The sequence below is a fragment of the Phyllobates terribilis genome, unplaced genomic scaffold (genome assembly GCF_046119375.1).
Source record: "Phyllobates terribilis strain yellow unplaced genomic scaffold, ASM4611937v1 Scaffold_8__6_contigs__length_399053987, whole genome shotgun sequence".
NCBI classification, from domain to species: domain Eukaryota; kingdom Metazoa; phylum Chordata; class Amphibia; order Anura; family Dendrobatidae; genus Phyllobates; species Phyllobates terribilis.
Window position 1 is genome coordinate 190,690,734 of NW_027362768.1, and position 25,612 is coordinate 190,716,345.

Here is a 25,612-nt window from a genome sequence, read left to right on the forward strand (position 1 = left end):
CCGAGGGACGGCCACCGCCATAAGGTTGCGGAAGAATTCCGTCTCCACCAGCCTAAAAGGCACCATTTCCAACCCAAGCAGTCGTGAAATGTGCGAATTTAGGACTGTGGCCTGTGGGGCGTTGGCTGCGAATTTCCGCTTTCATTCAAAGGTCTGTGATATGGACAATTGAACGCTGCGGTGGGACGTGGACGTGGACGTTGATGCTGTTTCTTGAGAAGCGGCCATAACAAGTGAAGACTGAGAGGAGGGGGCATCTTTGCATGCAGTATGGACAGGGGATTGCCTTGTACACACAACAGGGGGTTCTATTGCATGCACAACAGTGGAAGAAGCAGTGGTGACACCCGCTGACACTGGTCGTGGACCCTGGGGTTCACCCCACAAAGTCGGGTGCTTTGCTGCCATGTGCCTGATCATGCAGGTGGTGGTCAGGCTGGTAGTTTTGTCACCCCTGCTGATGCTGGCATGGCAGGTGGTACAAATGGCCTTTTTGGGGTTATCAGCAGAGTCTTTAAAAAAATTCCAGACTCTGGAAGACCTACAGGTTGTACTGGCAACGTCCCTCGTGTTGGTGTTACGGGGAACTGTTACCTGCCTTCTGTGTGCCGCCACCACACTTCTTCTTCCTGCCTGTTGGGTACTCTGCCTCCCTCACCCTGTGTGCTGCTGGCCTCGCTCTGCATGTCCTCCTGCCACGTTGGGTCAGTTACTAGATCATCCACCACCTCCTCCTCTTCCACTTGCGCACCACGATCCTCCTCCTCATTTCCTGGCAATTGTGTCTCGTCATCGTCCACCTCTTGTGACAAATTGCCAGCGTCGACTTCCTGTGCCCGTGGCTCTTCAAATATTTGGGCATCGCTACATGGGATCTCCTCTTCCAGCACTTCAAGCGGAGCAGGCGAGGGGCACAAATCTTGAAATGGACCAGTGAACAGCTATTCAGAGTGTCCAAGTGTGGGATCAGTTGCTGTCTGACAACACTCGGCATGCATGGTGTGAGGAAGGAGCATCAGGGTGAGGAGGAGTATGCGGTCGAGACTCACGGCTACTAACATTTGACCGTGTGGAAGACAGACCGGAGCTGGTGTTGGCCAGGTAACTGGAAGTATTATCTGCTATCCAATTAATAACCTGTTCACACTGATCAGGTCGCAATACTGGTGTTTTTCTGTGCTTCCCTAGTAATTCGGTCAAGAACTGGGAGTGAGAAGATGTGGCTGTTGGTTTGGCACATTTTCACCTTGACCATGGCCCCGTCCTCTGCACACACCATCACCAGAACGTCCAGTTCCACGTCCCTTGCCACGCGCCTTGCCCATTGTAAATGAAGTAAAATAGCTTACACTCGCACTATCAATGGAAAAAGGGTAATAAAAAGTAGATTACAACCGTGGAAGAGGAAAACCACAGTTCTATTTCTCGGGCCTACACCAGACTATTTTCAACAGATATATTTGTGTCTGAACAATCAGGAGACACTATTACTGTTTTTCTTGACAGCAAAAAATGCCAAAAGCAGGATAATACAGAGGTTTGACCCGTGGAACTGCAAAACCACACTTCTATTTCTCGGGTCTACACCAGACTATTTTCAACAGATGTATTTGTGTCTGAACAATCAGGAGACACTATTACTGTTTTTCTTGACAGCAAAAAATGCCAAAAGCAGGATAATACAGAGGTTTGACCCGTGGAACTGCAAAACCACACTTCTATTTCTCGGGCCTACACCAGACTATTTTCAACAGATATATTTGTGTCTGAACAATCAGGAGACACTATTACTGTTTTTCTTTACGGCAAAAAATGCCAAAAGCAGCATAATACAGAGGTTTGAACCATGGAACTGCAAAACCACACTTCAATTTCTCTGGCCTACACCAGACTATTTTCAACAGATATATTTGTGTCTGAACAATCAGGAGACACTAATACTGTTTTTCTTTATGGAAAAAATACCAAAAGCAGGATAATAGAGATTTTTTACAGTGGGACGGCAAAACCACAGCTATAATTTACTGGTGTATACCAGAGTCTTTTAAACAGATATATTGGTGTCTGAACAATCAGGAGACACTATTACTGTTTTTCTTTACGGCAAAAAAATGCCAAAAGCAGGATAATAGAGATTTTTTACCATGGGACAGCAAAACCACAGTTATAGTTTACTGGTGTATATCAGACTTTTTTAAATAGATATATTTGCGGCTGAACAGTGAGCGACACACTCAAACTGTTTTTTTTTTTGTAAAAATGGCCCAAAAGTGGATAATACAGAGATTTGACCCGTGGAACTGCAAAACCACACTTCTATTTCTAGGGTCTACACCAGACTATTTTCAACAGATATATTTGTGTCTGAACAATCAGGAGACACTATTACTGTTTTTCTTTACGGCAAAAAATGCCAAAAGCAGGATATTACAGAGATTTGACCCGTGGAACTGCAAAACCACAGTTCTATTTCTCGGGCCTACACCAGACTATTTTCAACAGATATATTTGTGTCTGAACTGTCACAGACACACTTTTTTTTTGGGGGGGGGGGGACCAAAAGGTTAATAAGACGGGTATTTGTACAGTGTGAAGGAGGGAAAAAAAAAAAGAGGATATTGATAAAAAAAAGGATTTTTCCTGGCCCCCGAGACCTGGAGCTAAGTCCAGAAATTTCAGCAACAGGAGCACACAGGACTGTAATGCAGCGTTTGCTGGTATAACCACTGCGTCTCCTATACAGCCTACCTGCCTGATATCTGGGATGGATATTAGTCCTGAGAAGGACTGTTTGTTTGATCTGGCATCCTTTAGAGACCCTACACTACCTATTTCGCAGTATAAATCTCTCCCTAGCTCTGCAGCACTTTCCCTACACTAGCTAATCCCGGGCGTCTGTGTCCAAGATGGCGGCGCGCGGTTTTAAATACTCAAGGTGGCGCTGTGCGGCCAGCCAATCAATGTAATGCCCACAACCAACATGACTGCGGCATTACAGTGACTGGCTGGCACTCCCTGCATGTTCATTGGCTCTGTAAAGAGCGCCAAACATGCAGGGCAGAGACCCGAGCTCCCGCCCGAGTAACCCGGAAATGCTCGGTGCTCGCCGAACATCCCGAGTAGCGTGATGCTCGGGCGAGTACCAAGCAGAGTCGAGCATGTTCGCTCAACACTAATTGTAACCCCTCCTCCAAACAAAAAAACTAGGCACATTGTAACTCTAAAAGCTAAAATGATAGTACCCTCATTGATCAAACATGCTGCCTCTTAGGATTAAAAAGTTGCAGATATCTATGGCTTTTGGATTGTGATTTCCTCTCTCTTCTCAGGATTTTTGGTTTCTTGGGACTCTGAATGTGAAGTTTAAGCTGTGTGCCTTTGTTATGAACCCTTATTCATGGAAGCTTGAGTGGGACCCCTTATCTGTAGCTCTAGATGCCTTGGATTGGATGCCTTAGGGTTAGATGCCTCAATTGGGTGCCGTCATTCATGGCAGCTGGAGTTGGTTGGGAGGCTTTAATAGCTCTATACCCCTTGGTTTGGAGTCCTTACTCATGGCAGCTGGAGCTGGTTAGGAGCTCTTCATTGTGGTAGCTCCATATCCCTTGGTTGGGAGCCCTTCATTGTGCCAGCTGGAGCTGGTTGGGAGCCCTTCATTGTGCCAGGTGGAGCTGGTTGGGTGCCCTTCATTGTGCCAGCTGGAGCTGGTTGTGTGCCCTTCATTGTGCCAGCTGGAGCTTGTTGGGAGACCTTCATTGTGCCAGCTGGAGCTGGTTGGGAGCCTTTCATTGTGCCAGCTGGAGCTGGTTGGGAGCCCTTCATTGTGCCAGGTGGAGCTGGTTGGGTGCCCTTCATTGTGCCAGCTGGAGCTGGTTGTGTGCCCTTCATTGTGCCAGCTGGAGCTTGTTGGGAGACCTTCATTGTGCCAGCTGGAGCTGGTTGGGAGCCTTTCATTGTGCCAGCTGGAGCTGGTTGGGAGCCCTTCATTGTGCCAGCTGGAGCTGGTTAGGAGCCCTTCATTGTGCCAGCTGGAGCTGGTTGGGAGCCCTTCATCGTGCCAGCTGGAGCTGGTTGTGTGCCCTTCATTGTGCCAGCTGGAGCTTGTTGGGAGACCTTCATTGTGCCAGCTGGAGCTGGTTGGGAGCCTTTCATTGTGCCAGCTGGAGCTGGTTGGGAGCCCTTCATTGTGCCAGCTGGAGCTGGTTGGGAGCCCTTCATTGTGCCAGCTGGAGCTGGTTGGGAGCCCTTCATCGTGCCAGCTGGAGCTGGTTGGGTGCCCTTCATTGTGCCAGCCGGAGCTGGTTGGGAGGCCTTAATAACTCTATACCCCTTGGTTGGGAGCCCTTACGCATGGCAGCTGGAGCTGGTTGGGTGCCCTTCATTGTGCCAGCTGGAGCTGTTTGGGAGGCTTTAATAGCTTCATATCCCTTGGTTGGGAGCCCTTACTCATGGCAAGTGGAGCTGGTTGGGAGGCCTTAATAACTCTACACCCCTTGGTTTGGAGTCCTTACTCGTGGCAGCAGGAGCTGTTTGGCCTATTATTGTCTTCAGATGCCTCCATTGGAAGTTTTTTGGTGCCTTCACATAACTCTATTGTGAGCTGTTATTCTTCACTTCAGATACCTCCATTGGGAGCTTTTATTTGTGGCTTCAGACGTCTCTATTCAAAGCCTATATTAGAGATTGCAAAGAAGAGTAGACAAACGGTGATCAGTCCATGTCTAAGGAAATTACAGAAGTAGTTAGCTCAGAGTTTTCTTCTAGCTTTGTTTCTCCTATGAGATGGTCATAACCCTTAACCATTGCAATCCTTGTTCCTTGACATGAGAATCCTACTAGTAGACATTTATGGCCAATCCAATGGACAGCCATTGGAGAAGAAGAAAAGAACTGGCTGCATATAGCTATTAGCGTTCTGCAATCATTGAGCATAAACCCTCTTACTACTTCCATTACTTCTCGGGCCCACATTTAGTGGCTTTATGTGCAACAATCATCAAAGGACCTTGTACCGTTATGGCGTGGTCTGTGTATATTCTGTCACCATAGGAAAGTATTAATGGGGCTAACTGGCACCATTATTACTTTTCTTTCCATTACTGTGTCATCACTGGTTTGAGAACGATTAAGATCTTTAGAGCTTTGTATAAAAATAAAATTGTAAATGAAGTAGATACATGAATAGATTCCATACACCCCCCCTCCCTTGCTGATCATCACTGCATCCTGACCAATAATGGAACATCAATTGTCTCTTATTGCCATTGTATATTGTAATGGAACGAAATGTTTCTTTTTTTTCAACCTCTGCATTTATGTAACAGTTTTACAATATCTGAGTCACAATGTACAGACTGAACCGTCGCCTCCATCAACAATACTATTCTATGTAAGTACAAAATGCTTTTACAGCCGCCAACACAACCCAGGCTTGAAGTCCACTTGATGGCAAACTTGTTATAATAGAAAGCTACAGTTATGTGCCCTTGGTTTACTTTATGTTGAAACAGAGAATTTACTTCTTGGGCGAAAGCAAAAAATAAAAAGTCTATTCTCTGTTAAAAAAGTGGAAAAAGATAAATTGCCTTCTCAGTTCTGAACTTAATACTGAACAATCCCATTAAATCACATGCATTATTCACTTAATCAGATATAGCAACTATTAATTAAGGCATTACACAGATAGCATTTACAGCAGTGTCTTGAATCAGATAGATTAGCTATTACATCATGTCACTTTTGACTTAAATATATTCCATGTTAGAGGAATACATCATGACCTACTGTACTCTACTAAGATCTATAGCCCGGCATTAAAAATTTACTTCCAGCCAAACAGTTTATTTTAAATTGAACATGTCAACTATTGAACCTGTTTTTGAAAGTTCTTAAGACAAAAATACATAAATCACGTCGGTAGCATCCGATAAATAGAGATTTTTCTCCGTGGCCGTTGCTGTTTTCATTTAATGATCGGTCCAGACTGCAGAAAAGTTTAAGTAAATTAGTAATGGGCGATGATAGCTGAAGTCTAATGACTTTATTGTCCATCACACTGCGATCGCGGCTGGCGCCAAGGAGACCTGAACCTATTAAATCTGAAAATTGGTTTTATCATTAGATCATTTTGTTCATTTTTGATATTTTTGCTAATGTGCAGTATATAAATAGGCTTATTGCTGTTCATACCAACAGAGGAATAACTCAACTTCCTATGACCCGAGGTGAACACTCTTAGACAATAAAGTTGGCCAAATTTGCCAATAACACCAGGACTGGCGATCATCTAGTGTTCCCCAACAGATGATGTTGGAGGAGAGAAAAATTGTGCATTTTGAATACTTTTTTTCATGGGAGATCTTCCGACGCCAGTGGAGTATGAGTGGCTTTTTTTTTCCTCTTCCCAATGAAAACCGATTATCCATTGGCTAAGCCGAGCGCTCATGTGTATGTGGAGTTTAGGAAAGATGGGTGGGCAGCCGACCAACAACTACCCAAAGTGTATATGTAATTTTAGTAATGTATCCAAACATCCTGATCATGGCAGAACCCTGGTGCCACCCGGCACCTTGGGCACTTGTCTTATTAGCTATCATTAAGGCATTCTGGAGGTACAATATATTTGAGGATCCACCGCACAGTTTGTCGGAGGCCTCAATGAGCAGTAAAGCAAATGCATATGTATGCACAGAACTTCAAGGAGACATTTCTGAAATTGTATACATAAGGCGCCTGTCTTATATGTGATATTTTTATTGATATCTGGAAGTTTTCACACTTTTGAAGAACCAAATATTAATCCAGAATATTTCATATTCTAGTAAGGGAAATGGAACAAGTGGATTTGGGGGAAGAGTTTTACGGAGAGCAGAATTAGAGAGACAGAGCGTCCGGCCGGTGCAATTCTGGTAGAGACTGGTTTACGGAAGCAAAAGAAGAGTAGAAAGAAGCAAGAGGCCATCGTAGTTGAGCAAAGTTGGAGAACTGGCCAAAGAACATTCAAGTTTATTCCAATTCTGTGATCTCAGAGGCCGAAGAGTAGAAGCAATCAGCATGAAAGTCTGCAACAGGAATTGGTTAGCAAAATAAAACACCTGGTGCACCGATGTTACATATGAGTGGAAGAGGCTGGAGAAACAAGAAAATCATAATAGGGTGGGGATGGAGGATAACAATGTGCAAGGAGGTGCTCAGCTGATGAGGCTGTGTGATACACAACCACTATAGCAGCTCAAAATGTCAGCTGCTGCAAGCCCACGAGTGGATCCAATGACAACTGAATCCAAAGATGCTTCTAGGCATTTTATTAGTAACGCGTTTCAAAGTCATCCGACTTCTTCTTCAGGTTTGTCCAGGTTTTTGTGGTTTGTCCTGATGAAGCAATCGGAGGACTTTGAAACATGCTGATAATAAACCACATGAATGTAAGATGACTGTGCTATTAAAAGGCAACACGCAGGAGATTCATACCACCAGAAGTACAGACAGCAGGAAGAGGGCACTGTCAGCGTTATTGCAGCCTTGTATGTTTTGCTCAAAAAACGTTGCGGCATTTCAGAGAACACATACTATGAATCCCGATTGAGGACTTTGTGTCTCGGTTGACTAGTCTAAGGCCAGTCCCCAGGGGACTTCTCTCTGCCCCGCTCCACTAGACTGTCAGGTTTCTCCTTATGTGTAAATTGACATAGACCTCTCAGTGACGGACACAGACAAAAGAGGGCTCCTGTGCTAGAAGAGTATATGGGCCCTTTTGAGTCAAATATCCAATCATACTTCACAGTGCCGCCTGCTTCAGAGGTGGTAGTGGGCCCCTTACCTCTTAGACCCCTGTGCGCCTGCATAGGTTCCACCAATGATGTGTCCACCTCTGGATTAAATGGAAAAATGTAGCATGTCTATATTTCTCATAACTGAGAAACTTTTGCCTGGAAGTTTTGTTTCATGAGCATAAAGCCACATATGGAAAATGTACACGTCCACCATTCCAGCTCAAACTCCTCGCTAGACATTGCTTAACCATGAATGTTTTTTTTTGTACTGGTAATGTATGAAAGTATTCTGGGCAAAGCAAAGAAATTGTTTGGTGTCCCCTCCTGGCAGCCATGACACTTTCCTCTCCAGCCTCACCGAATCCATCCACCTGACACAGCCTATAAGGGAGATCCATTTCTCATTGATATAAAGCTTTCTCCAGGGTTGTCATCTCCTGCGTCAGTCTTCAATGGAGGTCTTAATCTAATTTCTATCTCATGGGGTCTAAAATCATAAGAAGTCAAGAAAACTTTGTGTGTTTTGGAGAATGGAAAGAAATCCACACAAACAACCAGGAGAACAAAGAAACTCCATGCAGACGTTACCTTCGGTCAGCCTCGAATTCAGCGCTGCACGGTTACATTACCAGCCACCGAGCAGCCGTGCCGCCACTGTGCTCCTCCAGACAAGACCCTCTATTAGGAGTGAATGTATGATACAACTGTACAATTATTTTTTTCTGTTTCCTTTTATTTTTTCTGCATTGACTTGAACTTTTTTTTATATTTTAGAACCCACTTATTAAAAAAGAGAGAAATCAATAAAGTCTACTAAGTATAAAGAAGATGTAACAAAAATAATCTCAGACACCATACATTCCCGGTAAAAAGAGTCTTTGGAACTTACTGTACTTGCAATCCTGTTCCTTTTTCCACCATTATCTGCATTCAAAGTAATTTCTATCTCCCCTAAAATGAATGTATTTTATTGTTATACATGTTTACTGAAGTTTCCAGCTCTGTCTCAGCAGGGAACACACTTTAGTTCATAACTGCCTTTAGGGTAAAGAAAAAGATATTTTCAGTAGAAAAGATTGGATCTTGCTTTTTTTTTTCAAGTCTTAAAGGATCATCTTGTAATATACTGATAGCTTTAGGAGTAAAAAAAAAATACTCCCTGCTAATTCCTTTTATCACTATCATGTTTTTCCAGCAGAATATCATGTGTAGCTTTTTAAATCTACATCTGTTAATACGATCCCCTAGAGTGAGCGCAATCTCTGAATGGAGAAGGTCTACTCGGCAGAAAAAGAAGGAGTTTTTTGCAAGTTTTCCTCTGAAGCTCCGGGCTATAAAATAATACAACCATCAGCGGGAGTGATGGGAACATAATTCTCACCCTAAGGACTCATTCACATGTTATTGATATTTCGCGTACGTGATAAAAACGGACCAATTTTCATCCATGTTTTAAATCTGATTTTTGATCAGGATTTCATCACAGTTTGGATAATGATATTCTTGCATGCAAAAAAAAAAAAAATTGCAAATCTTGTCCTATACATTGCAATGTTAAAAACGGACAGCAAACAGATTCACAAGGATGACGTCCATGAGCTGTCTGTGATTTTCATAGACCCATAGTCTTGTGTGAGTGATTTTCATCAGACATGTCTCTCTGATTTTTTTGGCATAAAAACACAGACATGTGAATTGAACCATAGACTGTAATGGTTTCAGGAAAAACACAGATAGAATATGTACGTGTAAAACAAACGTCTGAATGAGGAATAATAGTAAATTCATAATTTTTAATTAGTGAAGTTTTGACCTCCTCTTCCCACTATATTACATCTACGCGGTGAGGAACGTAAATATTTTGCTCAGTCGCTGTTTGAGCGGATGATATCAGCCAGAATAGTTTATTAACTTTTGAATATCCAAGACTGACAAATCCCTCATAATAATTTCATGGGTGATGCCCACTGTGCTCAAGAGATCGCAGCTGAAGTCCACACCTGGGATCCCACTCCAACAGCCGAGATCAGAGTTTCCTCCAATCAACTTCAGTCCTCAAGACCCACCAGCAGATCATGCTTTCAGCATTTCATTAGTATTACACAGATAATAATTCCATCACCTGTGCAAAACTTAGGAAATCCTGAAAACATGATCTGTTGGTAGGTCTTGAGGACTGGAGTTGAGAACCACTGTTGTAGAAACTCAGCAAGCACTGTGTCTACTAGCAATGGACTCTGAACATGAACTTCTCACGGGAGTCCATGTTGTTGTTCGGGTTCGGCAGCCAGAATAAACCTGGTTGAAAGGCTGCAGCGCATCTGCTCATCACTCCGGCACTCGCACTGCCCTCGTGAGAACCAGCTGCTCTGAACTGAGGTAACCTTACTGACATCACCTCAGTTCACAGAAGTCGGGTCTCGCGGAGCACAGTGTGAGACCCAACAGTGACTGCTGCTCCAGTCTATGGAGCCGCTTTCTCTTAACTGGGCTCCATAGACTGGATGAAAAAGACTTGGGTCATCATGGGACCTCCATTTGGATTACAGAGGACCCTGTATATTATTATTATTTTTTTAATAAGTGGGGGGAAAAAGGGAAATTATTGGGACCTTTTTTTCAAATAAAGATTTTTGTCTGTGTTTTCTTCTCTTTTTATTTACTGGATTAATAATGGGGGTGTCTGATAGATGCCTGTCCATTACTAACCCGTGTGCGTGATATCAGCGGACATTGCACAGCTGACATCAACTCCACAATCCCATTACCCCAATTGCCACTGCACCAGGGAAATCAGAAAGAGCAGAAGCTAAGTGCCAGAATTGGCACATCTAATGGATGTGCCATTTCTGGGACGGCTGTGGGCTAGACTTATTAGACTGGAAAGGGGCCAATATCCATGGCCCTTCCCAGCCTATTCTTATCAGCCCCCAGCTGTCTACTTTGCCTTAGCTGGTTATTAAAAATAGGGGGGACTCCACATCATTTTTTGTGTCCCCCCATTTTTAATTACCAGCAAAGGCAAAGCAGAAAGCTGTGAGCTGATATTATTAGTCTGGGAAGGTCCATGGATATTGGTCCCTTCCCAGAATAATAAGACCAGCTCACAGCTGTCTGCTTTCCCTTGGCTGGTTATTAAAAATATGAGGGTACCTCATGTCATTTTTTTCATTCATTTATTTATTTGTATTTTTCATCTATATATTTATTAGTAATAAATTAATAAATAAATGAAAAAATAGCATGGGGTCCCCCCTATTTTTAATAACAAGCTAAGGGAAAGCAGACAGCTGCATGCTGATATTAATAGGCTGGGAATGCCCATGATTATTGGGCCATTTACAACCTACATATATGAGCCTGCAGCCACCCCAGAAGTGGTGTGTCATATTTGATGCGCCAATTCTGGCGCTTAGTCTCAGCTCTTCCCCATCGCCCTGGTGCAGAGGCAATTGGGGTAATTGTTTTTGAGGTTATTAATGGAGAGGTGTCAATCACACCCCCATTTCATAACCCAGTAGTAAAAATAATAAATACACACATACACACAAACACACAGAAAAAACACTTTGCTTGAATAAAGACTCCCCCACACTAGCCTTCATTTTCCAATTTATTAATACAAAGATCCAGTAAAGTAATCCACACTCATCTTCTTGGTCTCTGTCGCCTGTGGAAAGCAGTAAAGCTACCGCTATGCACAGCATGAACACTCTCATCAGCGTCGCCTGCTCTCATTGCTATCAGCAATAGCGGGCGATGCTGACGATGGTAGCAGTCATCAGCTGGCCCTTACTGGCGCTAACGTTCTCACTGTCGGTCACAACCCCTAGTTCACACACTGTCCTATGTATGACAGCGTGGGAACATGCAGTGGTCTGCTATATCCAGCGGCTGTCACTGGCGGTGACATCAATAAGGTTATTGCCGGTCAGAGATGCTGTTTCCCACGCTGTCACACAGAGGACCGTGTGGGAACTGCTAGCTGTTCGGACCCCCCATTCACTTGAATGTGGCTTGGAATCAAGTTCTGTACCTTTTTGGTACCTGAACCAAACTTTTTTAATAAAGTTCGGCCGAACCCGACAGGCCCAAACATGGGTCCACCCATCCCTAGCAGCGGGCTCTCTCAGGTCACCCTGGGGTAGGCAGTGCTTGAATTTATCCAGGAATTTCAATTTACATTCAATACAAATTAGACCTAGAGCATAATAAACTTAAGTAGAAAGACAAAAAGATTATATTAACCCAGCCTCGCTTGGCTTTCACCAGCGTTCTTCAGCACCTGGCCATCTTTGGAGCCTACTGTGCTTACTGTGGTGAGAGATTGAACATGGTGGACATCCCGGAGAGGGTCCAGTGAAGAGAGGACTGAAAAAGACAAAAGGACGGGCGCGGGCTGCACTGAGGACAGGTGAGCGCCGGGCGAGTATACATATTTATTATTGGAATATGGCTAGGCTCTGTATGGAGGCATGGAGTATGTTTGATGGATAGATAGATAATATTGAACCCAATAATAATAATAATACCCGCACATATGAATATCTCCTACTCGCAGAAGCCGCAGGTTGCTTCATGCCTTCTGCACTTTCTCTTATTCTATTTTTCTTACCATTTGTCAGAAATTAAAGTTCGGGATGCTATTTATTCTTCCCAAAGTTTCGTGCTTTTTTATGTCGTGTCTCAGAAACCAATGACATTTGCGAAGTTCAAGAGGCTAAAAGTTCCCCCCCCCCAGGAGACGTCTGATGTGTGAGTGATGCGCTGAGTCTTGGTGGCTCTCTGCTTGGATTACCTGTTCCTCCGCAGGTGATAATGACTCGTCTTCACACAGTCCATTCACAACTTAGAGCTCAATTCCTCAATCCCGTCTCCTGCTGGGCGAACCTAATGTGACATCTGAACATGAAGAATTCAGTCACTGGGTGATCTGGACTTAAATACTGCGTCTAAGTTTCCATCTGAGCTGAGACGCTGTCTCTGTAGAGCTGCCAATAAGATGCTATCAGCTCGTACAGGATAATTAGCTCCCAGCACTTGGATATCCCATGGCTGCACCCGCAGACTGTCACAGCTGTCTCTGTCATGTAATAGAAGAGGACGTGCGCATTTAGCATTTTTTTTTCTCTTAATAACAGGCATATTAGACTAAGAGGGAAAATGCTTATAATGAGCAGCATATTGGAATTAGTTTTACAGTAAAAGAAGACAGAGATGAGCGAATCAATTCTATGTGAATCAAATTCACATTGAACTTCAGGAAACTTTCTGGAGATCTTCAACACTCCTTGATGTGATTTCTGAAAAAAAATGTGATTTTCCACAAAGAAGAAGATTGATTCAGCTAGAGACTTTAGGCTCAACCGCGCAGACTTCCTTATAATGTCTTGCAGCTATCACGTCACATGGTATAACACAGCCAATCAGGAAAAACTATGATAGCCTGTATAAAAGCCAAGGCAGGGAATGCAGCAGCCATATTAAAATGAATCTGGATATTGAGTGAGCATCGCAGCTCAGCCATAGAGATAGAGAAAAGAAAGCCATAAAACACTGAATAAACATTTCAGATAGTGTGTGACAGCACAGCAGTAAAGATCAGCAACCATCCCATTTACCCATAGCCATACAATATATGTGAAGGTGACTTGGACATTAGTAAAGCTGTGTTTGCATTAGTTGAGCTTGAAAGGAGTTCAGTCCAGTCTTCGAGGTGTTATACACGACTCTTCAGAGCAATTAGAGGCTTTTGCCACATTTGTTTTTTTTTTTTGTAGCAAATTAAACTTTTTCAAAAAATTTGAAGAACTTTCAGACTTTGAATTTCAGAAGATTCGCTCGGCTCTTAAAGAAGGAGAAACAGCTTCATCTAGTGAACTGGAATGGAAAAAAGATTATAACAAAAAATATGTATAATATAAAATACAAAAAGTACAAAAATCCACACAGGGAAGGCAAAGCTGGATGAGAAAAATACTAGGACCTCTGATTTGGAAGCACAGACTTGTTTTTTTTTAGTCCCTTCTCTCAAGACCATCACTCTGGTACAGACTACCTACGATTACATATCACCTCCCCCTGCACCACAATCAAAATGAAAAATAATTAATAAGAATTCTAACATTACAAATAAAACATGAGACGATTCTCAGATAATTATTAAGGTTACATATCCCCTTCCCCAAACAATGGGAACTGGACGACACATTTTACTGAATCAAAAAATTGTAATCAAAGTGAAAATGTATAAATATCATTCATAAAAAGAGTTCTAACAATGGCATGAGGGCATCAGATGATAATCTTTAGACTTCTTCTATCAGAGACGGATCGGTCGGTTCCGTCTCTCAAGATCATAAATCCTGTCTAGTATGACATATCCTTTGCCCCAAGCAATAGAAACTGAAAGACGCCTTTCCACTGTATCACAATTATATTCAAAGTAAAAAATAACAAACATGATCAATCTACGGTGCAAAACTAATAGCACGTAATACAGATGTATTCAGTCCACGGCAGCAGCAGGAGCGCTCTTGCAGATAATCTTTGGGCTGCTTCTCTCAGGGACATTATCCCGGTATAGGCTCCTAGAGTTACAGATCCTCTCCCCCAAGATACTAAAACTAGAAGATGGGAGGGAAAAACCTCATTCTTAAATTTCTAAATAGACGGATTTGTTTCCACCCTCTATATTATCTTCTTAACGTACAACATTACCCGAGAGAGAAAGGCTGCCAGGCTGATCCCTCACTTTCTGAATGCTGAAAAATACTTAATAGCAAAACATTGAAGGCAATCCCATCCACCATGGATCTCTGACTTACACTCCTGACTTCAGCATATCAGGGGTATGGAATATTTGACAGTGTTGTTAAAGGGAATCTGTCACCACAAGGTTTTTGTTCTCCCATCTGGGAACAGCATGATGTAGTAGAAGAGTCCCTGATTCCAATGAGATGTCACTTACTGGGCTGCATAGTGCAGTTTTTTTTATATAAAATCCCTGTTTTATCTGCTGCAGATCTATCAGTTCCCTTAATGCTGAGCTCTGTATAGCCCCACCCACACCACTGATCGGCAGCTTTACGTGTACTGTCTGCATAGGCAGAAAGCTACCAATCAGTGGAGGGGGCGTGGTTGGACTACCTGTCAGCAGGTTTACTAGTCCTCTAATGAATCTCCTGCTGATAAAACTGTGATTTTATTAAAACTACATTAAAGCAGCCTGGTAAGTGATACATCACTGGAATCAGGGTCTCTGCCTCTACATTAGGCTGTTCTCAGATTATTTGCAATAATCTGTTGACAGATTTCCTTTAGATGATAAAATTGTTGCATTTGATGCTAAATGGTCTTTATGGGTCATTTTTGGGATGGGACCTGAATCTGAGTTTTTTAGGTTCCATATTTTCCTTACTTTCTGACTCTACGTGCTCTTTTAGGATGATTTTCCCATATGAAGAAAAGCACTATGAACCTGGAAGAAGAGCACTATGAACCTGGAAGAAGAGCACTATGAACCTGGAAGACGAGCACTATGAACCTGTGAAGAAGAGCACTATGAACCTGTGAAGAAGAGCACAATGAACCTGTGAAGAAGAGCACTATGAACCTGTGAAGAAGAGCACTATGAACCTGGAAGAAGAGCACTATGAACCTGTGAAGAAGAGCACTATGAACCTGGAAGAAGAGCACTATGAACCTGTGAAGAAGAGCACTATGAACCTGGAAGAAGAGCACTATGAACCTGGTAGAAGAGCACTATGAACCTGGAAGAAGAGCACTATGAACCTGGAAGTAGAGCACTATGAACCTGTGAAGAAGAGCACTATGAACCTGGAAGAAGAGCACTATGAACCTGGTAGAAGAGCACTATGAACCTGTGAAGAAGAGCACTATGAACCTGGAAGAAGAGCACTATGAACCTGGTAGAAGAGCACTATGAACCTGGAAGAAGAGCACTATGAACCTGGAAGAAGAGCACTATGAACCTGTGAAGAAGAGCACTATGAACCTGGAAGAAGAGCACTATGAACCTGGTAGACAGGATTGGGGGGCACTAGAGGTGAAGAGGACTAAGTGGGGAGCTACCTAAATAGACAGGTGCAGGTGAGGATGAGGCGAGTATAATTTTGCTTTTCTTAAGCCCTTCCAGGCTCCAAAATGAATCCAGCAAAGTAGTAGCTGGATGTGAGTGAATTGAATCACAAAAATGTGGGTTCTTGAAATCTGAATTTTTGTGTGAAATTTTTGATGTTAATTTATTTACTTTCAAATCAATTCGCTCTTCTCTAATTAATGACGTTGACTTAAATCCCATCTGTACATCTACAATGCCTGGAGCCGGGAGGATTTGGAGCCTGGATAGTTAACATTTTGTACAATCCAACACTTTACTCTTCAAGCACAGTTAACAATAGCAAGTGAGCAATCTCCCATCTCCTGAACAGTGCGTAAAACACTGGAAAATTACATGTAAATGGGTCAAGTAATTATATATGATCCTACCTCAATGTATCTGTAGAAACTCAGTTTTGGATTGAAAAAAATATATTTTTAGTGCCAGGGGCAGTGACACGAGACCTGCAGAATGAAGTGGCACCAATTTATTGATAAAATGAAGACAGTCCGTTTAAGATAATTAATTCGTTACTTTACAACCTGCATTAGGAAGGGAAGAAGTTACAAGGTGATTTTTTTTCTTTCACTTGCTCATCTGCAGCGCTAAATCACGTACCCATCATAGCAACGTTTTCCTTCATGCCTGTCATTTTCGTTTTAATGAGCTGTTTGGGGCAGTCAGCAAATTTTGCATCCTCAAGTTCAAAGCGAGCATGTATATTCTGCATTATTCATTACTCAAATTGTGGTATAGACGGGTTATGAGTTAAATAAGAAAATGTTCCTGAGCAAAACCCAAACGTGTCTCCGATAAAAATCATGAATAATGTAAGCTGATTTTTTTTTTTCTGCTCTTTGCTTTTACTTTTTAGCCTCCTGGTCTATGGCCAGAAAAAATAGTTGTTTAATTTTTTTAAATTATATTTATTTTATCTTATGATTTGCTCATATGTCATTTGTACGCTTGTCATTTTTATATACCGACTTCAGGAATAAAATCATTTATCTTTTCTATTTTTTTTTTTTCGTTTCTATTTTTTTTTTTTCGTTTTTCAACCATTTTTCTACCAATTAGAAATCTTGAGAGAAACCAAAAAGAAAAATGATGCTTCAAAATATCTCACAAATATATCAACATTATTAAATATAAAATGTAACGGATTTTGTTAAAAAAACAGAGTAGCTCAATGGAGGGCTAACAACAAACCTCCGTGACACGCTCCCTGAAGAAGCTGGGTGAAACGCGCGTTGGGGCGCAGGGCTCCACATTATTATTATGTAAGTTTTCCTCCTATACTCTTCTACCTGATGTATATCATTTAGTTAATATAGGAAGGGCCAGCCGCATTACGGCAAAAAAAGTTAGTGAGGGTGCAAAACACTAGGAAGCCAACTCCAGATAGAGTATGCAAAATAGTAGGCCAATGGAGTACACAGGCAAAAGATTTTTATTAAATAAGTACAAAATGTTAAATGAGCAGAGCAAAAAGATTAAACAACAATGCACCACAGAGAGCAAGATAAGCAGGTAGTACAATAGGGTTTATAGGGTAAATACCAGAAAAGGGGGAAGCACCTAAAAGCATGAAACATTACCAGACCAATAGTAAACATATTAATTAATGGCAAGTGCCAAAAAGGTCCCTAGGGCAAAAAAAGTTGGAACAAAAAGAGATGCTTGCCCACAGGTAGAACCACCTGAACCAATATTGCTACTGTGGAGCAGTGAAGGAGGAGGGGAGGGTTGGAAAAATGGCCCGACGCGCGTTTCGCATTATAACGTAACACTTTGTCAAGGGCATGATGTATATCATAACTACTAGGGAATGTAATGTAATAGAAATGTGAGCATACTAATTATATAGTTTATAGCCTTGGGAGGTTTGTTGATAGCCCTCCATTGAGCTTCTCTGTTTTTTTTTAACAAAATCCTTTATATTTTATATTTAGTAAAGTTGATGTATTTGTGACATATTTAAAGCACCATTTTTATTTTTGAGTTTTCTTGTGATACTTAGGTGCATCTTTCTTTTTCCCCCAGATACTTTTTGGTTATAGGAATATTGGTTGGTCCCAAATAGAAATGTTTACTGAATTTTCAAAACACTGAACATGAAAAGACTCAATGTAAGTGAAAAATGACATTAAACACTCAATAAAAAGTAACATATCTCAAATAAGCAGCATTTATATCAACGTAAATTATAAAAAAGCTCCTGGATGCAAAGAAACAAACAAACAAATAGACAACTAAACAAACACTCGTGTTTCAGCAAACTTTGCATGAATCAATAGTACAAGAAAATATCAGAAACTTTGTAATATATCTTATTAGAGAAACAAGCTTCTTTCGCTACTTACAAGCCACTTCTTCTTCTACCCCTGTTTCCTGAACTGCTAAAATCCATCCATTCATGACAATTTGGCTGCCAGCTTACAAGACATGAAATTACATCTGCCTATTGAAGTCAATGGAAGGAAGAGGGAAGACCAACATTAAAGTGAGGAAAATCAACATTCACTGCTGCTTTGTACTAAGTTTTTATCACACCCTAGAGATGGATTCACAGTTACATTGCTCAGCACTGCTGTATACTGTCCTCTATGCTGCAGCTGGATTCTGGTAAGTGTTATATCTTAACTCTGTGCTGAATTAACAGTTACGCCGCTCAGTACTTCTGTTTAATGTCCTGCAAGCTGCAGCTGCTTCTAAACATATGTTACATAGAGAGGAAAGCAGTAATCCTTCATGTCTGTATCTGCAGTGTAGGAAAAACATCATAGCAGCTAGTCCCTTCCCACTAGCTCAGAGACAACTAGACTGGTGAAAAATTCAGAAAACAAACTAGATATAGGGTAATTATTACTCATGTCCACACAAGACAGCATAAATGTAACCTAAAAATGATTGTAATTCCAAAACCCATAAGGTTTACTGATAGAGAGACATGGCCATTCTTATTGGGGTTGTTCGTTGAATATCTTGGTCCCATATTTTCCCTATTCTTTTGTACAGATGTTTCCTAAAACCGTAAAGGACACTGTGCAGTGTATTTCTTCCAAATGAAGTTGTCTGACAGCGCCATTGGTTGTCTATGCGGCTGACTACTTGCTGTGAACATGGAATGGACAGCACAGGAAAGTTGTCGCCGGTGGCACTTTTTTTTACTGAAACTATGTGTGTTGTCCTTTTAGTAATACTGTAGCAATGAAAGGTAGTATTGCATAATATCTCATAAAGCATTCAGAATGAACAGACACTAAAGTAATTATACTAGTAAGTATCACAGTTTGCCGAGGCTTTCTGTCTTGCAGAATACAAAGGGGGATGCAGCATGACGTTATGGAAGTATTCTAGATATCGTAGTGCTCCTGGGAAAATATCTCTATCCTCTTCAAAAGACTGAAAATATCAACAGCAAAGTCTTCCAAAGAAATGAATAGGAAAACTCTTTCAGGAAGTTTTCAAAGCAAACCAACTCCAAAAAAACTCTATTTAGTCAGAACCCAGTGATTAGGAAAGAAAAATATCCTGATGATTCTAAATGAAATTGTGTTGGGTCTTTAAAGGGGTTGTCTGGTCCTGCAGTGAACGTCTGCAGTAACCGCACACTTTTGAGATTATCAGATGTCGCTGCTGAGATCGGGCGGTCACTTGATGGCAAGTATGTGATCTGCATACATGCGGTCACATGCCAACTAGATGTGCTCAGCCTTGCTCAATACAATACTAGCGCGTCTAGTCGGAATGTGACAAATCACATACTTGCAGTCATGTGACAGCTCGATGTTGGCAGGGACATCAGAGAATCCTGAGAGCCTGCGGTGCATGTGCTGTAAGGATGCAGAAGTCTGCAGTCAGAGTGATTGTACACTTTCACTGCAAGGACAGACAACCCCTTTTTGTCACGGGTGTATCAAGTGTGACAGACAATCGCTCTGGATCTGGCTGTAGAAGGTCACTGCGCTTGGCATTGCAGATGCCTCCTTGATCCTCTCATCTCTGTAGTGTAGTGATATCCTTCTTCCTTTAGGACCAAGCAGCGACCTCCACCTTCTGCTGCTAATTGACACACCCTATCTTGGTAGTTAAAAACTCTGAGTGTCTCTAGAGAGTAGCCAGTGATATTTCTATGTTCCTCTGTCCATGCCTGGAGTACTAGTAGTTGGCCAGTTTCTTCTTGGAGTTCCCTTGGAGGACATTTGGCGTTATCTCTCTGGTGTCTTCTCAAGCTAAGTGTATCCCCTTTATTTGTTTACCTTGTTGTCTTTAGTTACAGTGGGACCTGACTAATGCTCACCCCGTCCCCTCGCTACCTAGGGCTAAGCTCTAAGGACATTCAGGTATTAGGTTTCCTGCTCTGTGATAGGTGCGGAACCTACATAGAGACGATAGGGTAGGCAGGGTGATATTAGATCTGCCTAGGGGTCTCTACTCCCCCTTTCCCTAGTTGTTGGGCTCCCTTCCCCCTCTTCCCTTCGTTGTACACTTGTTCCTTCCCTCACCTTGCGTGACACTTTTATACTTCGTATAGTATCAAATGGCAAAATAAATAGTCTAATGAGACTATTAGAAACCCTTAAAATAATAATTTAGTTATGAAAAGAAAAAAAAAATGATACGTTTTTTACATGTGATGTCGATCTTTGGAAAACTCTACAATTGATGGACTAAACGTTTGAAGCCGCGGTTATTTTTAATTCTGATTTTTTTTTTTTTCCTGCGTAGTCTTAATGTCGCTGATAAAATGATGAAATAAACTTACCAGGAGCAGTTTATAAAAGTGCATTATTTTTCACTGTCAATTAAGCTGAGAGATTTTATTAGGTTTCCTACTAGAAAACAAGCGTCGTGCGAGTCTCGGCTAAGTACTCAGCATCTTGTAAACATAAATAGGAAACACAATAAATTTGCAGCCGGATGGAGCGTTATTTGCGGTAACAGAATTTGGCTTGTCATTTCAGTGTATAAAATAACATTCCAAAAAACTCAAAAATGGGATTTTATTTCAAGAAGTTAAAAAGGGATCATTTTTCAAAATAAGCCCGATGTTCGTAAAGTTTCCCGGAGACATAATTTAAGTTTGACAGGGAAATATTACAATTTTCCGCTCGCTTATACAAAATATCCCGACTGTCTCCCCTCCTAATATACGCCGTGGACGAATTTAAATAAAATGAAACATTATTAAATCACGAGCAGAACAAACTCCATCAAGGTGGTTATAAATCTCCAAATATTTGTGATGCATTTCCCTAATTTATTTTTCTTCTTTTTTTTTTATATTTATGTTTTCTTAGATGTTATAACGTTACACAAAAATGTGATAAGGCATTAATGTGCCCCACTTCCATGTTAATGGTTTATGGTCGCGTTGAGACGCTGAGAGTTTTCCTTCCAAAGTGCCAAAGGCGTTTCACTGGTATGAGCAAGGAGATGCGCACCGAGGAGATGATATTAGTGATTATGAAACCATTAAAATTTCAATGTCAGGTCAACAAAGAAAAGTTTTCTTTCTATTTCCTCTAAGGTTCTTAAAAATGAGCTATAAAAAAAAAAAGCAAAAAAAAAAAAAATGACTGTTCGCAAGGGCTGATAATAAAGCAGAGAGCACGTTGCAGGTTGGTATTTGCATAGCAGACACCCCAATCTGTTCGGAGGATTTACACTTGTTTCTCTATTTAAAAATTATAATTCAGAAAAAGAATAAATCACATGTCAAAACGACATTCTATTTAGTGCTGAGGGATTTAGAGGATTAAAGAAAAGTATTTTGTTTTATGTTTTGTCATGCTTCCACAAATACGCGCATACACATTGGCCTGGAGTTGTTTTTGTTACTTTTTTTTTTTTTTTCAACTTCTTAAAAAAAAATCTTGCATTTACATTTACCTTATGATATGCTTGATTTTTTTACTCTACAAATCCAAGATAAGTTAAAAATAAAATAACCAAACATTGTGGTTTAGGGTTAAAATGTGATCCCCAATGGCCAAAGTCAGAAACTATGGCGGATTTAAAGCATAGCTGTCGTTTCAGGCCACTTTTCAGAATAATCTATCATAATTTCTGGCTATGATGTGACTTCTAGCTAGTTTGCGTTCTGTAGGGTGTTGCCACCATTAATCGAGACTGGGGATTTATATGCCAGTAGAGTTGGGAGTATTTATTTCAGTGGAATTAAATTTTACTCAAATTTTACAAAATTTTTCCAGAATACGGAGTTTTGGACTCTTTATAATTCACTCCTTGAAAATTCAGCAAAATGGTGAGGGGACACAAGGGCCAAAAAGGGTTAAAAAAACCTCATACCCACCGCTCACCTCTCTGGCCATCTCTGCTGCTTGCTGTCCCCCATACCATCCTTTCCTTACTGCTACTGTGCACTGAAAGACCTCTGCACGCCAGGCCAGAACTTCCAGCCGTGACAAAGACTAGGAAATTTCTGCATACGCACATTGAAAGGTCACGGCAATGTTGTGACATCATGATGTGCACTGCAGGGAGAGACCAGGGGCACTGCAGCATCGGGAGAGAGCAGGGACACTGCAGCATCAGGAGAGAGCAGGGACACTGCAGCATCAGGAGAGAGCAGGGACACTGTAGCATCAGGAGAGAGCAGGGACACTGCAGCATCAGGAGAGAGCAGGGACACTGCAGCATCAAGAGAGAGCAGGGACACTGCAGCATTAGGAGAGAGCAGGGACACTGCAGCATCAGGAGAGAGCAGGGACACTGCAGCATCGGCAGACAACAGGGACACTGCAGCATCGGCGGACAACAGGGACACTGCAGCATCAGGAGAGAGCAGGGACACTGTAGCATTAGGAGAGAGCAGGGACACTGCAGCATCGGCAGACAACAGGGACACTGCAGCATTAGGAGAGAGCAGGGACACTGCAGCATCGGCAGACAACAGGGACACTGCAGCATCGGGAGAAAGCAGGGACACTGCAGCATCAGGAGAGAGCAGGGACACTGCAGCATCGGCAGACAACAGGGACACTGCAGCATCGGGAGAAAGCAGGGACACTGCAGCATCGGGAGAGAGCAGGGGCACTGCAGCATCGGGAGAGAACAGGGACGCTGCAGCATCGGGAGAGAGCAGGGACGCTGCAGCATCAGGAGAGAGCAGGGGCACTGCAGCATCAGGAGAGAGCAGGGACACTGCAGCATCGGCAGACAACAGGGACACTGCAGCATCGGGAGAAAGCAGGGACACTGCAGCATCAGGAGAGAGCAGGGACACTGCAGCATCAGGAGAGAGCAGGGACACTGCAGCATCGGCAGACAACAGGGACACTGCAGCATTGGCACAGAGTAGGGACACTGCAGCATCGGGAGAAAGCAGGGACACAAAAGCATCGGGAGAGAGCAGGGACGCTGCAGCATCACGAGAGAGCAGGGGCACTGCAGCATCAGGAGAGAGCAGGGACACTGCAGCATCGGCAGACAACAGGGACACTGCAGCATTGGCACAGAGTAGGGACACTGCAGCATCGGGAGAAAGCAGGGACACTGCAGCATCGGGAGAGAGCAGGGACGCTGCAGCATCGGGAGAGAGCAGGGGCACTGCAGCATCAGGAGAGAGCAGGGACACTGCAGCATCGGCAGACAACAGGGACACTGCAGCATTGGCACAGAGTAGGGACACTGCAGCATCGGGAGAAAGCAGGGACACTGCAGCATCGGGAGAGAGCAGGGACACGGCAGCATCGGGAGAGAGCAGGGACACTGCAGCATCGGGAGAGAGCAGGGACACTGCAGCAACAGGAGAGAACAGGGACACTGCAGCATCAGGAGAGAGCAGGGACACTGCAGCATCGGCAGACAACAGGGACACTGCAGCATCGGGAGAAAGCAAGGACACTGCAGCATCGGGAGAGAGCAGGGACGCTGCAGTATCGGGAGAGAGCAGGGACACTGCAGCATCGGCAGACAACAGGGACACTGCAGCATTGGCACAGAGTAGGGACACTGCAGCATCGGGAGAAAGCAGGGACACTGCAGCATCGGGAGAGAACAGGGACGCTGCAGTATTGGGAGAGAACAGGGACGCTGCAGCATTGGGAGAGAGCAGGGGCACTGCAGCATCGGGAGAGAGCAGGGACGCTGCAGCATCGGGAGAGAGCAGGGACGCTGTAGCACCAGGAAAGAGCAGGGGCACTGCAGCATCGGGAGAGAGCAGGGGCACTGCAGTATCGGGAGAGAGCAGGGACACTGCAGCATCGGCAGACAACAGGGACACTGCAGCATTGGCACAGAGTAGGGACACTGCAGCATCGGGAGAAAGCAGGGACACTGCAGCATCGGGAGAGAGCAGGGACGCTGCAGTATCGGGAGAGAACAGGGATGCTGCAGCATCGGGAGAGAGCAGGGACACTGCAGCATCGGCAGACAACAGGGACACTGCAGCATTAGGAGAGAGCAGGGACACTGCAGCATCAGGAGAGAGCAGGGACACTGCAGCATTAGGAGAGAGCAGGGACACTGCAGCATCAGGAGAGAGCAGGGACACTGCAGCATCGGCAGACAACAGGGACACTGCAGCATCGGCAGACAACAGGGACACTGCAGCATCAGGAGAGAGCAGGGACACTGTAGAATTAGGAGAGAGCAGGGACACTGCAGCATCAGGAGAGAGCAGGGACACTGCAGCATCGGCAGACAACAGGGACACTGCAGCATCGGGAGAAAGCAGGGACACTGCAGCATCGGGAGAGAGCAGGGGCACTGCAGCATCGGGAGAGAACAGGGACGCTGCAGCATCGGGAGAGAGCAGGGACGCTGCAGCATCAGGAGAGAGCAGGGGCACTGCAGCATCAGGAGAGAGCAGGGACACTGCAGCATCGGCAGACAACAGGGACACTGCAGCATCGGGAGAAAGCAGGGACACTGCAGCATCAGGAGAGAGCAGGGACACTGCAGCATCAGGAGAGAGCAGGGACACTGCAGCATCGGCAGACAACAGGGACACTGCAGCATTGGCACAGAGTAGGGACACTGCAGCATCGGGAGAAAGCAGGGACACAAAAGCATCGGGAGAGAGCAGGGACGCTGCAGCATCACGAGAGAGCAGGGGCACTGCAGCATCAGGAGAGAGCAGGGACACTGCAGCATCGGCAGACAACAGGGACACTGCAGCATTGGCACAGAGTAGGGACACTGCAGCATCGGGAGAAAGCAGGGACACTGCAGCATCGGGAGAGAGCAGGGACGCTGCAGCATCGGGAGAGAGCAGGGGCACTGCAGCATCAGGAGAGAGCAGGGACACTGCAGCATCGGCAGACAACAGGGACACTGCAGCATTGGCACAGAGTAGGGACACTGCAGCATCGGGAGAAAGCAGGGACACTGCAGCATCGGGAGAGAGCAGGGACACGGCAGCATCGGGAGAGAGCAGGGACACTGCAGCATCGGGAGAGAGCAGGGACACTGCAGCAACAGGAGAGAACAGGGACACTGCAGCATCAGGAGAAAGCAGGGACACTGCAGCATCGGCAGACAACAGGGACACTGCAGCATCGGGAGAAAGCAAGGACACTGCAGCATCGGGAGAGAGCAGGGACGCTGCAGTATCGGGAGAGAGCAGGGACACTGCAGCATCGGCAGACAACAGGGACACTGCAGCATTGGCACAGAGTAGGGACACTGCAGCATCGGGAGAAAGCAGGGACACTGCAGCATCGGGAGAGAGCAGGGACGCTGCAGCATC